The 12,866-nt window shown below is 42.7% G+C and overlaps 1 long non-coding RNA gene across 1 annotated transcript; it reads left to right on the forward strand.

The window, feature by feature from the left end:
- Positions 1-1,931: 1,931 nt before the first annotated feature.
- Positions 1,932-6,675, forward strand: LOC106588293 (uncharacterized). The gene is made up of 2 exons (XR_001324624.3): positions 1,932-2,200; positions 5,802-6,675. It is a non-coding gene; the product is annotated as an uncharacterized LOC106588293 (long non-coding RNA).
- Positions 6,676-12,866: the final 6,191 nt, after the last annotated feature.

Consider the following 12,866-nt stretch of genomic DNA (forward strand, 5'->3'; position numbering starts at 1 on the left):
CCTCCGACTGCAAGGCACTACAGAGGGTAGTGCTTACAGCTTACATCACTGGGGCCAAGCTTCCTGCCATCCAGGACCTCTATACCAGGCGGTGTCAGAGGAAGGCCCTAAAAATAGTCAAAGACTCCAGCCACCCTAGTCATAGACTGTTCTCTCTGCTACCGCACTGCAAGCGGTACCGGAGTGCCAAGTCTAGGTCAAAGAGGCTTCTAAACAGCTTCTACTCCCAAGCCATAAGACTCCTGAACATCTAATCAAATGGCTACCCAGACTATTTGCATTGCCCCCCCCCCCTCCCACTCTTTTACACTGCTGCTACTCTCTGTTGTTATCATCTATGCATAGTCACTTTAATAACTCTATCTACATGTACATATCACCTCGACTAACCGGTTCCCCGGCATATTGTCTCTGTACCGGTACCCCCCTGTATATAGTCTCGCTATTGTTATTTAACTGCTGCTCTTTCATTACTTGTTACTTTTATTTCTTATTCTTATCTGTATTTTTTTAAACTGCATTGTTGGTTAGGGGCTGGTAAGTAAGCATTTCACTGTAAGGTCTATACCCGTTGTATTCGGAGCATGTGACTAATCAAATTTGATATCTACCTTCATCCCTCCAGTATCTTTGCACATGTAAATATGGTATTGGAACTGACTTAGATATTTCCTGTATGCTTACGTAATTACTTAATTGTGTATCTCCTATTCTCTTTTTTTGGTCCAAAATTCGTTATCATAGTATCAACAATCGACATTACAATTTTGAGTAAACCAGTGGGAGAACTTGGCATTGCCAGGTACAGTATCAAAATAGTCCAGTCAGTGTTGGTTTTTGTGATCACATTCCAGTTCATGTGGTCTGGCTTATCTTATCTCCTCTCTCAAATCCAGGCTCAGTCACTGTTGGTTTTTCATGGAGGTGATTTAAGGTTAAACACTGAATAGAAAGAGAACAGAGGTCAGTCGGTGATGAAGTTTGCTGACTTTTTTATTAGTGGTCGAACACGTCAGACAGATTGTTGGCCTGCACAGTAGGGGGCCGCTTCCCTGCCTGGCACAACAATAACTAACACCTGGCGGTGTGCACGAAGAACTGCCGCTTCTCTGGAAACAGGTATTACATACATCCGTGTCTAATACCCATTTCAGACAGAAGATGTGCCATATTACCTGTAAAAAAATGTCAGGCGCCAATGTTTATATGACCCGCTTTCAAACAGCCTCCTATTTACCCCTTTCTTGCAGGTATATATACACCCATTTAATACATATCGGTGGGTAACTGGTAAATTGGGAGGGGTGGGGGGTGTTGTTAAACCATGGGGGCTGTTTGCAGTTAAAATTAGGGCGCTGTTAAACAATATAAGTGTTAATGAATTTACCTGCAAAAAAAGCTAGGAACCATTCACACAGACCCGATACCTGTATTTTGGTTACAGGGTCTGTGAAAATGCAGGAATCATGACTCGTTTTTTAGGTGGATTTTAATTTGACATGCTTTTTTTTTTAATCCCCTACCTCTTTCAGATATACCAAAAAGCAGGTCAAAAGAAGCAGGCATGGTACATTTGTGGAAACGTTGTCTGTGTATTAAAGGGGTATAAGTCCAAATCTAACAGTTGTCTCATTCCAACCTCCACTACCACCAAAACAATAAAGCCATATATACTGTCATGCCCTCTTCAGTCCACAGAAAGTTTCATGACTGCAAGAGAGAGAGACACAGGTCTGACTAAAACTGTGGTACAGATGCTCACCGTGTAGACAGGGAGATGCTGCCTATCTAGTCAAATCACATTCATCTTCTTTAGTGTCCTCAACCTCAGCTACCCCCCCCCCCCCCCCGGGCTATGCCATGTTATGTTCACGACACATCACTCATTTGCTTACTTTTTTTTTACATATCAGGCACATTTCAGTATCTGCTCTCTCTGTATCCAAACCCGAATGGAGCGAACTGGCGTCAGTCCAATTACCACTTGATTACTGTGACGTTAGGCGTCCCCAATTGCCTCTCTGTTCGTGACTATGAAACATTATTACTTTTGGGAAACTGGTAGCAGTATAAAAAGCCAGAGAGAAGGTCAGACTCTGCCACATAGCCAGGGGGAAACCGCTGAAGACCAACTGGGAGAGAGATGGGGACGTTTGTACTGTTTGCCTCTCTGGCCTTTCTGCCATTGGTTTTCATTGAGGTAGGTGATGCTGTGTACTGTACTGTATCTTTGTTCCCCTTTAAAGGCACTGGTTGGCACACAGTTTCAAGTAAGGGCTATTCTATTACGTAGCAAAAATATATGGAATTTGTCTATTTAAATGTATGTTTGCAGTTGCTAACCATAATCCTTTTAAATTCACATTGACTTTGCTTAGGTTAAACATAGCAAACAGAAATGAGCTGTCCACGAGCTGATGTTTCTTTGCTTAGTCAAAGGTGTTCTGTTTTAATTTTTAGTGAAGGGTACAGTATTATATTACAAACCCAAATGTAGTATATAATAATAATACTATACTATAATAATACTATATGACAGATGTTTTTATCCAAAATGAGCATACATTTTACATACGGTTTGTCCTGGGAATCAAACCCACAATCTGGTCCTGGCAAGAGCCGTGCTCTACCTACTGAGATACAGAGGGCCAATGTGTTTAGTAGCCTAAAATGTATTATTATAGGTAATGTTGATGAATGACATGACAGGATAGCATAAATATATACAAAGTCCTACTGACCATACTTATTCAATGACACTTTGGGATTTTTGGCAATGAGGCCCCTTTACCTACTTCCCCAGAGTCACATGAACTCGTGGATACCCTTTTAATGTCGTTGGGCCAGTAACCGAAAGGTTGCAAGATCGAATCCCCGAGCTGACAAGGCAAAAATCTGTCATTCTGCCCCTGAACAAGGCAGTTAACCCACTGTTCCTAGGCCGTCATTGTAAATAAGAATTTGTTTTTAACTGACTTGCCTAGTTAAATAAAGGACAAATACAATTATTCAGAACCTTTACTCCGTACTTTGTTGAAGCACCTATGGCAGCGATTACAGCCTCGAGTCTTCTTGGGCATGACACTACAAGCTTGGCACACCTGTATTTGGGGATTTCTCCCATTCTTCTCTGCAGATCCTCTCAAGATCAGTCAGGTTGGATGGGAAGCATAGCTGCACAGCTATTTTCAAGTCTCTCCAGAGATGTTCGATCGGGTTCAAGTCCTGCTCTGGCTGGGCCACTCAAGGACATTCAGAGGCTTGTCCCGAAGCCACTCCTGCATTGTATTGGCTGTGTGCTTAGGGTCCTTTGCCCCAGTCTGAGGTCCTGAGCACTCTGGAGCAGGTTTCATCAAGGATCTCTCTGTACTTTGCTCCGTTCATCTTCCCCCCGATCCTGACTAGTCTCCCAGTCCCTGCCGCTGAAAAACAGCCCCACAGCATGATGCTGCCATCCAACATGCTTCACCATAGTGATGGTGCCAGGTTTCCTCCACACGTGACGCTTGGCATTCAGGCCAAAGAGTTCAATCTTGGTTTCCTCAGACTAGAGAATGTTGTTTCTCTTGGTCTGAGAGTCCTTTAGGTGTCTTTTGGCAAACTCCGAGCGGGCTGTCCTGTGCCTTTTACTGCGGAGATGCTTCCGTCTGGCCACTCTCCCATAAAGGCCTGATTGGTGGAGTGCTGCAGAGATAGTTGTCCTTCTGGAAGGTTCTCCCATCTCCACAGAGGAACTCTGTAGCTCTGTCAAAATGTCACCATCGCGTTCTTGGTCACATCCCTGACCAAAGCCCTTCTCCCCTGATTGCTCAGTTTGGCCATGTGTCCAGCTCGAGGAAGAGTCTTGGCGATTCCAAACTTCTTACATTTAAGAATGAAGGAGGCAACTGTGTTTTTGGGAACCTTTAATGCTGGAGAAATGTTTTGGAACCCTTCCCCAGATCTTAGCCTCTACAGACAATTCCTTCATCCTCATGGCTTGGTTTTTGCTCTGTCATGGACTGTCAACTGTGGGACCTTACATAGACAGGTGTGTGCCTTTCCAAATCATGTGTAATCATTTGAATTTACCACAGGTGGACTCCAATCAAGTTGTGGAAACAGGATGTACCTGACCTTAATTTTGAGTCTCATAGCAAAGGGTCTGAATACTTATGTAAATACATTTCTGTTTTTTATTCTTCATACATTTCCAAACATTTCTAAAAACCTGTTTACACTGTCATTATGGAGTATGATGAGGATTTTCTTTCTATTTAATCCATTTTAGAATAAGGTTGTAATGTAACAAAATGTGGAAAAGGGGGTCTGAATATTTTCCGAATGCACTGTAAATAAACATGACAATATTAATATCATGCATATCAGCAATATTTAGGTTACCTAATGATCTGGGTTGCAGTAAACATGTGTTCATCCCATAGAGGTATGTGTTCAACCCAGAGTTAGACAGCACAGAATAAGAACATAAACGCTCTGGACACTAGTGTTTGTTCTGTTATTTATACAATTAACAGTATTTGGTAACTATAGCATTTAAGGTATTCTAATCAATCAGATAGAATGAAGAAATCTAGGCCTCTGCATGATGCTAAATAACTGATAGTTCTTAAGGATTAAATGCTATTAATAACCAATCAAGTCAACAGTTCCCTGTCACCAATCTATCCTCTCCCTCTGGTGTCTGTTCGTGTATGGGAAAGCTCCAGTGAGAAGAACAAAGAGATAGGACTTATCTGCAAAAACAAAACAGACTACTAGATTAGACCAGATGAAAAGCAGAGGAGACAGGGAACACTTATGTAACACAGAGTACAGACTGCAACTATCCGCCACGAGAACTGGAGCCATATGCAAAGTAAGTGTGGCTGGTGCAGTCAAGTAGAGCCATGGGTGGTTGACCTTTTGTGGCATAGCCATGAGTCATTGTCGACCTCTCGGAAACAGTGTGGGAGCACTTAATCTCTGCCATCAGACAATTGGAGTCAATCATTGGCTCAAGGCCACTATACACAAACACAGCATCGTTTTCACACATGATTTTGCAGGGGAAAACGACACTCCTTCACTCCGATTGCAATTTGGGAACAGACCATATACGACACTCATTCGCTCTATTTGCACAAAGGGTGTAGTTGTCTTAACACAGTCCAACCCTGTCTCACACATCACCATAGTGGATTGAATTTTTTAATTATTATTTTACCTTTATTTACATTTTTTACATTTTACATTTTAGTCATTTAGCAGACGCTCTTATCCAGAGCAACCCCTGGCGTTGCACACACCATGCTGGCGTTGCAAACACCATGCTCTACCAACTGAGCCACAGGGAAGGCGAGGGTTTAACTAGGCAAGTCAGTTAAGACCAAATTCTTATTTACAATGACGGCCTACCACGGCCAAACCCTAACTCGGACGACACTGGGCCAAATGTGTGCCGCCCTATGGGACTCCCAATTACGGCCGGTTATGATACAGCCAGGATTAATGGATGATTCGTGTGGGAATTAGTTTAGTGCACTTTCATCAGCGCGTCTTTTCTTGAAATGAATCGATGTAATAATTAATGACATATATGTGAAATCTATAAATGATGATTGACTACTGGCCATGATGAGGTATGTTACACCATATGACGACTGACATTACATTTAGATACATGACCATTCATGTATCAGGACATACCGAATATAAGGGTATTATAGCAGAGCATTTCAATTAGCTTTTTGCTCGTTGTTTGTTTCATGAGTTATAATAATATGTTATCTGATATATCTTTCTCCTATGATCTTTGACAGGCTACCAACATAACTACCAGCACAACTGTTACTCCTTCAAACATTATAACAGTATCAGAAACCATCTCATCAAACCCAGTCAGCAACCAACCCTCAGAGAACACCACGTTTCCAATGACAACCTCCAATAACAACATCAGCAGTAACGTTACCATGGGACCTCCTACTGTCTCCAACCATACAACAACGACCGCCACAACCCTTGGTACGCAGTCCACACACTCTACTCTAGTAACCACCACGACTACCACAACCAATGTGTCCCTGCAGACCACTGATTATACCACAGCAAACCAGAACAACATAACTGCTGCCAACCATACGTCGCCCACACCTAATGGAGGCACCGCAGCCCTGTTGGGCTCTTGCAGTCTCCTCCTGGGGTCCCTGATCGCCATAATGATCCAAATGGTATAGGAATAAGAACAGAGCCCTGTGGAACACTTTACTGGAAGAATACACTACTTCACAGTCATTCACTAACAACTGATAAAAAAAAATTCTGTGTACAGTTTCACAGGTGCAGGCTTAGTAATAGTAAGTAATAATAATGAAGGTGATATATAAAGGTGTTAATTGTAGTAGGTGAGCTGTGTATACTATTCATTAGGCATGGACATTGTATGAAGGAGCTATGAAGATGCTTTGGGACTGAGACTCTCAACAGACTGATCAAAATGACAAGCACTGAGCCCTTCCCCTATTTTCACCACTACCAATGACTGGTCCCTTCAACCTTATAAAAAGACCATGAACATGCATATCACCATATGCAAAATGGCTGAAAACATCATCACTAGCACACGCTAAAAAAAATATATAAAAATGTTTGAGTGTACTGTAGTTGTAAATAAAAAACACACTTGTTAAGTAGTACCATTGTACTGTATTGTAGTACCATTCAGTTTTTTTTCATTTTGAAGTAAATACTAATTCTGGCCTATTTTATGTGGTAAATACGACTGCCATTTAAAGGGGCGGTACACCAACCTTTGAAATATGGCTATTTCTATTAACAAAAAGTGACTCATCCATTGATCTTGAGAGAAAATGACCAAAAATATTATTTATTTAATTACCCCACAGCCAGCATTATCATCTCTGCTAGTGAAACACTGGCAGTGAAAGGGCCTATGGCAGAATGCTTTAAAAAGCATGCCTAAATCCTCAGTCACTTCAAGTCACTTCAAACCAAATGTTATTGCAACCCAAGTACCATAACAAGTTGCAGATAGAGAATATTGGATGATATTAACATTTCCAGTGACGTGAGCCTACCAGACGAGCTAAATACCCTCTATGCTCGCTTCGAGGCTAGCAACACTGAACCATGCATGAGAGCACCAGCTGTTTCAGACGACTGTGTGATCATGCTCTCCATAGCCAATGTGAGTAAGACCTTTAAACAGGTTAAATTTCACAAGGCTGCAGGTCCAGGTGGATTACCAGGATGCGTACTCAGAGTATGCGCTGACCAGCTGGCAAGTGTCTTCACTGCCATTTTCACATAAAGTTGATCAGGCTGTTGATTGTGGCCTGTGGAATGTTGTTCCACTCCCCGTCAATGGCTGTGCGAAATTTCTGGATATTGGAGGGAACTGGAACACGCTAGAGGTGACCAATTATGATTTTTCAACGCTGATACCGATACAGATTATTGGAGGAAATCTGCTTTTTTGGTCCTCCAATAATTATATATACAATTACAAACCGCTGACAATTACAACAATACTGAATTTTATTTTAACTTAATATAATACATAAATAAAATCAATTTAGTCTCAAATAAATAATGAAACATGTTCAATTTGGTTGAAATAATGCAGAAACACAAGAAGAAAAAGAAAGTAAAAGTGCAATGTGTGCCATGTAAAAAAGCTAACGTTTAAGTTCCTTGCTCAGAACATGAGAACATATGAAAGCTGATGTTTCCTTTTCACATGAGTCTTCAATATTCCCAGTTAAGAAGTTTTAGGTTGTAGTTATTATAGGAATTCTGACGCGTCGACTATTTCTCTCTATACCATTTGTATTTCATATACCTTTGACTATTGGATGTTCTTATAGGCACTTTAGTATTGCGAGCCTAATCTCGGGAGTTGATAGGCTTGAAGTCATAAACAGCGCTGTGCTTCAAGCATTGCTAAGAGCTACTGGTAAACGCAGTAAAGTGCTGTTTGAATGAATGCTTACGAGCGTGCTGCTGCCTACCACCGCTCAGTCAGACTGCTCTATCAAATATAAAATCATTGACTTAATTATAATAAACACACAGAAATACGAGCCTTTAGTCATTAATATGGTCAAATCCGGAAACTCATTTAGAAAACAAAAGTTTATTCTTTCAGTGAAATACGGAACCGTTCCGTATTTTTTCGAACAGGTGGCAACCCTAAGTCTAAATATTGCTGTTACATTGCACAATCTTCAATGTTATGTCATAATTGTGTAAAATTCGGGCAAATTAATTACGGTCTTTGTTAGGAAGAAATGGTCTTCACACAGTTTGCAACGAGCCAGGCAGCCCAAACTGCTGCATATACCCTGACTCTGCTTGCACTGAACGCAAGAGAAGTGATACAATTTATCTCGTTAATATTGCCTGCTAACATTAATTTATTTGAACTAAATATGCAGGTTAAAAAATCGGCCATGCCGATTAATCGGACAACCTCTAGAACACGCTGTTGTAAACGTCGATCCGGAGCATCCCGAACATGCTCAATGGGTGACATGTCTAGTGAGTATGCAGGCCATGGAAGAACTGGGACATTTTCAGCTTGCAGGAATTGTGTACAGATCCTTGTGACATGGGGCCATGCATTATCATGCTGAAACATGAGGTGATGGCGGCGGATGAATGGCACAACAATGGGCCTTAGGATCTCACCACGGTCTCTGTGCATTGAAATTGCCATCGATAAAATACAATTGTGTTCGTTGTCCGTCATTTACAACCCGTCCATACCATAACTCCACCGCCACCATGGGGCACTCTGTTCACAATGTTGACATGAGCAAACCGCTAGCCCTCGACGCCATACATGTTGTCTGCCAACTGCCCGGAACAGTTGAAACCGGGTTTCATCTGCGAAGAGCACACCTCTCCAGTGTGCCAGTGGCCATCGAAGGTTAGCATTTGCCCAATGAAGTCGGTTACGACTCTGAACTGCTGTCAGGTCAAGACCCTGATAAGGACGATAAACATGCAGATGAGCTTCCCTAAGAAAGTTTCTGACAGTTTGTGCAGAAATTATTCGGATGTGGAAACCCACAGATTCATCAGCTGTCCGGGTGGTTTGTCTCAGACCATCCCGCAGGTGAAGAAGCTGGATGTGGCAGTCCTGTGCTGGCGTGGTTACATGTGGTCTGCGGTTGTGAGGCCGGTTGGAAGTACTGCCAAATTCTCTAAAACAATGTTATCTGGCAACAGCTCTGTTGAACATTCCTGCAGTCAGCATACCAATTACACGCTCCATCAAAACTTGAGACAACTGTGGCATTGTGTTGTGTGACAAAACTGCACATTTTAGAGTGGCCTTTTAATTGATCGCAGCACAAGGTGCACCTGTGTAGTGATCATGCTGTTTAATCAGCATCTTGATTTGCCACATCTGTCAGTGGATGGATTATCTATGTGTAAAATACATAGACTTACATAGCATTAGCATGAATTTAAACAGATAACATTATTCTCTGTAGCATCAGATACAGTTGAAGTCGGAAGTTTACATACACATTAGCCAAATACATTTAAACTCAGTTTTTCACAAGGTTTGGCATCATGCATGCTAATCATAGGCTTGTGTGCGGCTGCTCGGCCATGGAAACCGATTTCATGAAGCTCCCAGCGAACAGTTCTTGTGCTGATGTTGCTTCCAGAGGCAGTTTGGAACTTAGTAGTGAGTGTTGCAATCGAGGACAGGCCATTTATATGCCATTGTTGCAACTAGATGTTTCCACTTCACAATAACAGCACTCAGGGGCGCAACTTTGTCCCCCCCACATGATGAAATTGCATTTTTGTCCCTCCCAGTTTTATCATTGGAATGTGATACAAAACAAGGCGACGGTGTGCTTTAGGACCATGCGGATGCCTCCGAACGGTTGGGTAGGCTGTGTCCCCCCAACTTCTAAAACCAAAATTGCAGCACTGACAGCACTTACAGTTGATCGGGGCAGCTCTAGCAGGGCAGAAATTTGACAAACTGACTTGTTGGAAAGGTGGCATCCTATGACAGTGACACGTTGAAAGTCACTGAGCTCTTCAGTAAGGCCATTCTACTGCCAATATTTGTCTATGGAGATTGCATGGCTGTGTGCTTGATTTTATACACCTGTCAGAAACGAGTGTGGCTAAAATAGCCAGTGGGTTAGGCCTAATTGGCTTTTAAATAGATGTGGTTGGCATGAACTACATAATACATTACGTATCTAATCCTTAAGACCACCTTCCAAGATACGGAAAGTCATTCGAATGACATCATCACCACTCTCTGTTTCCTTATGACTGAGCCACCTACAGTGAGGGAAAAAAGTATTTGATCCACTGCTGATTTTGTACGTTTGCCCACTGACAAAGAAATGATCAGTCTATAATTTTAATGGTAAGTTTATTTGAACAGTGAGAGACAGAATAACAACAAAAAATTCCAGAAAAACGCATGTCAAAAATGTTATAAAATGATTTACATTTTAATGAGGGAAATAAGTATTTGACCCCTCTGCAAAACATGACTTAGTACTTGGTGGCAATCACAGAGGTCAGACGTTTCTTGTAGTTGGCCACCAGGTTTGCACACATCTCAGGAGGATTTTGTCCCACTCCTCTTTGCAGATCTTCTCCAAGTCATTAAGGTTTCGAGGCTGACGTTTGGAAACTCGAACCTTCAGCTCCCTCCACAGATTTTCTATGGGATTAAGGTCTAGAGACTGGCTAGGCCACTCCAGGACCTTAATGTGCTTCTTCTTGAGCCACTTCTTTGTTGCCTTGGCCGTGTGTTTTGGGTCATTGTCATGCTGGAATACCCATCCACGACCCATTTTCAATGCCTTGGCTGAGGGAAGGAGGTTCTCACCCAAGATTTGACGGTACATGGCCCCGTCCATCGTCCCATTGATGCGGTGAAGTTGTCCTGTCCCCTTAGCAGAAAAACACCCCCAAAGCATAATGTTTCCACCTCCATGTTTGACGGTGGGGATGGTGTTTTTGGGGTCTAGGCAGCATTCCTCTTCCTCCAAACACGGCGAGTTGAGTTGATGCCAAAGAGCTCCATTTTGGTCTCATCTGACCACAACACTTTCACCCAGTTGTCCTCTGAATCATTCAGATGTTCATTGGCAAACTTCAGACGGGCATGTATATGTGCTTTCTTGAGCAGGGGGACCTTGCGGGCGCTGCAGGATTTCAGTCCTTCATGGCGTAGTGTGTTACCAATTGTTTTCTTGGTGACTATGGTCCCAGCTGCCTTGAGATCATTGACAAGATCCTCCCGTGTAGTTCTGGGCTGATTCCTCACCGTTCTCATGATCATTGCAACTCCACGAGGTGAGATCTTGCATGGAGCCCCAGGCCAAGGGAGATTGACAGTTCTTTTGTGTTTCTTCCATTTGCGAATAATCGCACCAACTGTTGTCACCTTCTCAACAAGCTGCTTGGCGATGGTCTTGTAGCCCATTCCAGCCTTGTGTAGGTCTACAATCTTGTCCCTGACGTCCTTGGAGAGCTCTTTGGTCTTGGCCATGGTGGAGAGTTTGGAATCTGATTGATTGCTTCTGTGGACAGGTGTCTTTTATACAGGTAACAAACTGAGATTAGAAGCACTCCCTTTAAGAGTGTGCTCCTAATCTCAGCTCATTACCTGTATAAAAGATACCTGGGAGCCAGAAATCTTTCTGATTGAGAGGGGGTAAAATACTTATTTCCCTCATTAAAATGCAAATCAATCTGGATATTTTTGTTGTTATTCTGTCTCTCACTGTTCAAATAAACCTACCATTAAAATTATAGACTGATAATTTCTTTGTCAGTGGACAAACGTACAAAATCAGCAGGGGATCAAATACTATTTTCCCTCACTGTATGGCTACCTGACTCTTTCTGCGGTCAACAACGCTACATTATATTCCCTCCCAATTTCCAGTAAATGTAATTAAGTTCACAATTTATAGTGCAACTAGTTTCATATTACCTTGAATTGGGCTTATCAATTTAAACATTTTATTTGAGTATGTACTGTGTTTTGATTGCTATTTTATCATCAGTTATGATGACATGTTTTCCTTTAACCCTCACACTACCAACTGGTGTTGTTTTGACCCCAGAGGCATACTTTTGATCAAGGTCATTTATTAAATTATTTCATGACTTTGTCAATCAACTTTTTACTACTACATCTGTCACAACATCGATGGAAGGTGGTGCCCCTCCTCGCCCGGGCGGCGCTCGGCGGTCGTCGTCGCCGGCCTACTAGCTGCCACCAATCCTCTTTTATTTTCTGTTGGTCAGGTCTAGTTTAGTTGGCACCTGTTTAGTATTAGTTCATTAGTGGGGAAGGGTTATTTAGTCGTTCTGTGTAGGTTTGTTCTTTGTGCGTGATTATTTTTCGTCATTGTGTTTGTTCTGAGGTGCAGGTGTTTTTTCCCTCTGCCTGTGGGTATTGTGGCAGCGTGTTTTGCGCTGCGTCCCTACGCTGCGTGCAGGCTGTTATTTTGGGCATTTGTGTTGCTTTGCCCTGCCTTACCTGTTTTCTTGGCAACGTGTGGATTATTTATTAAAATTACGTGTGTTCACGGACTTGTGTCTCCTGCGCCTGACTTCGACTCACCTGCTTCCTTGAGCACAGTGACAGAATCACGCACCACCAATGGAGTCAGCAGGAGCCACAGCGCCGACCCCGATCATGGAGGAGAAGGTTGCCCAAAACTCCGCCATCCTTCATCGTCTGGGCAACGCCATGGACCAAGTATTGGTGCGCCTGGAGAGCTTGGACAGAAGCGCTCCCAACCCATCTAACGCGGCTGCTCAACAGCCAGTGCCACCACCAGCGCCGACAGCACCCAGTA

Source organism: Salmo salar, chromosome 27, assembly GCF_965601325.2.
Source record: "Salmo salar chromosome 27, fSalSal1, whole genome shotgun sequence".
In the NCBI taxonomy this organism is placed as follows: domain Eukaryota; kingdom Metazoa; phylum Chordata; class Actinopteri; order Salmoniformes; family Salmonidae; genus Salmo; species Salmo salar.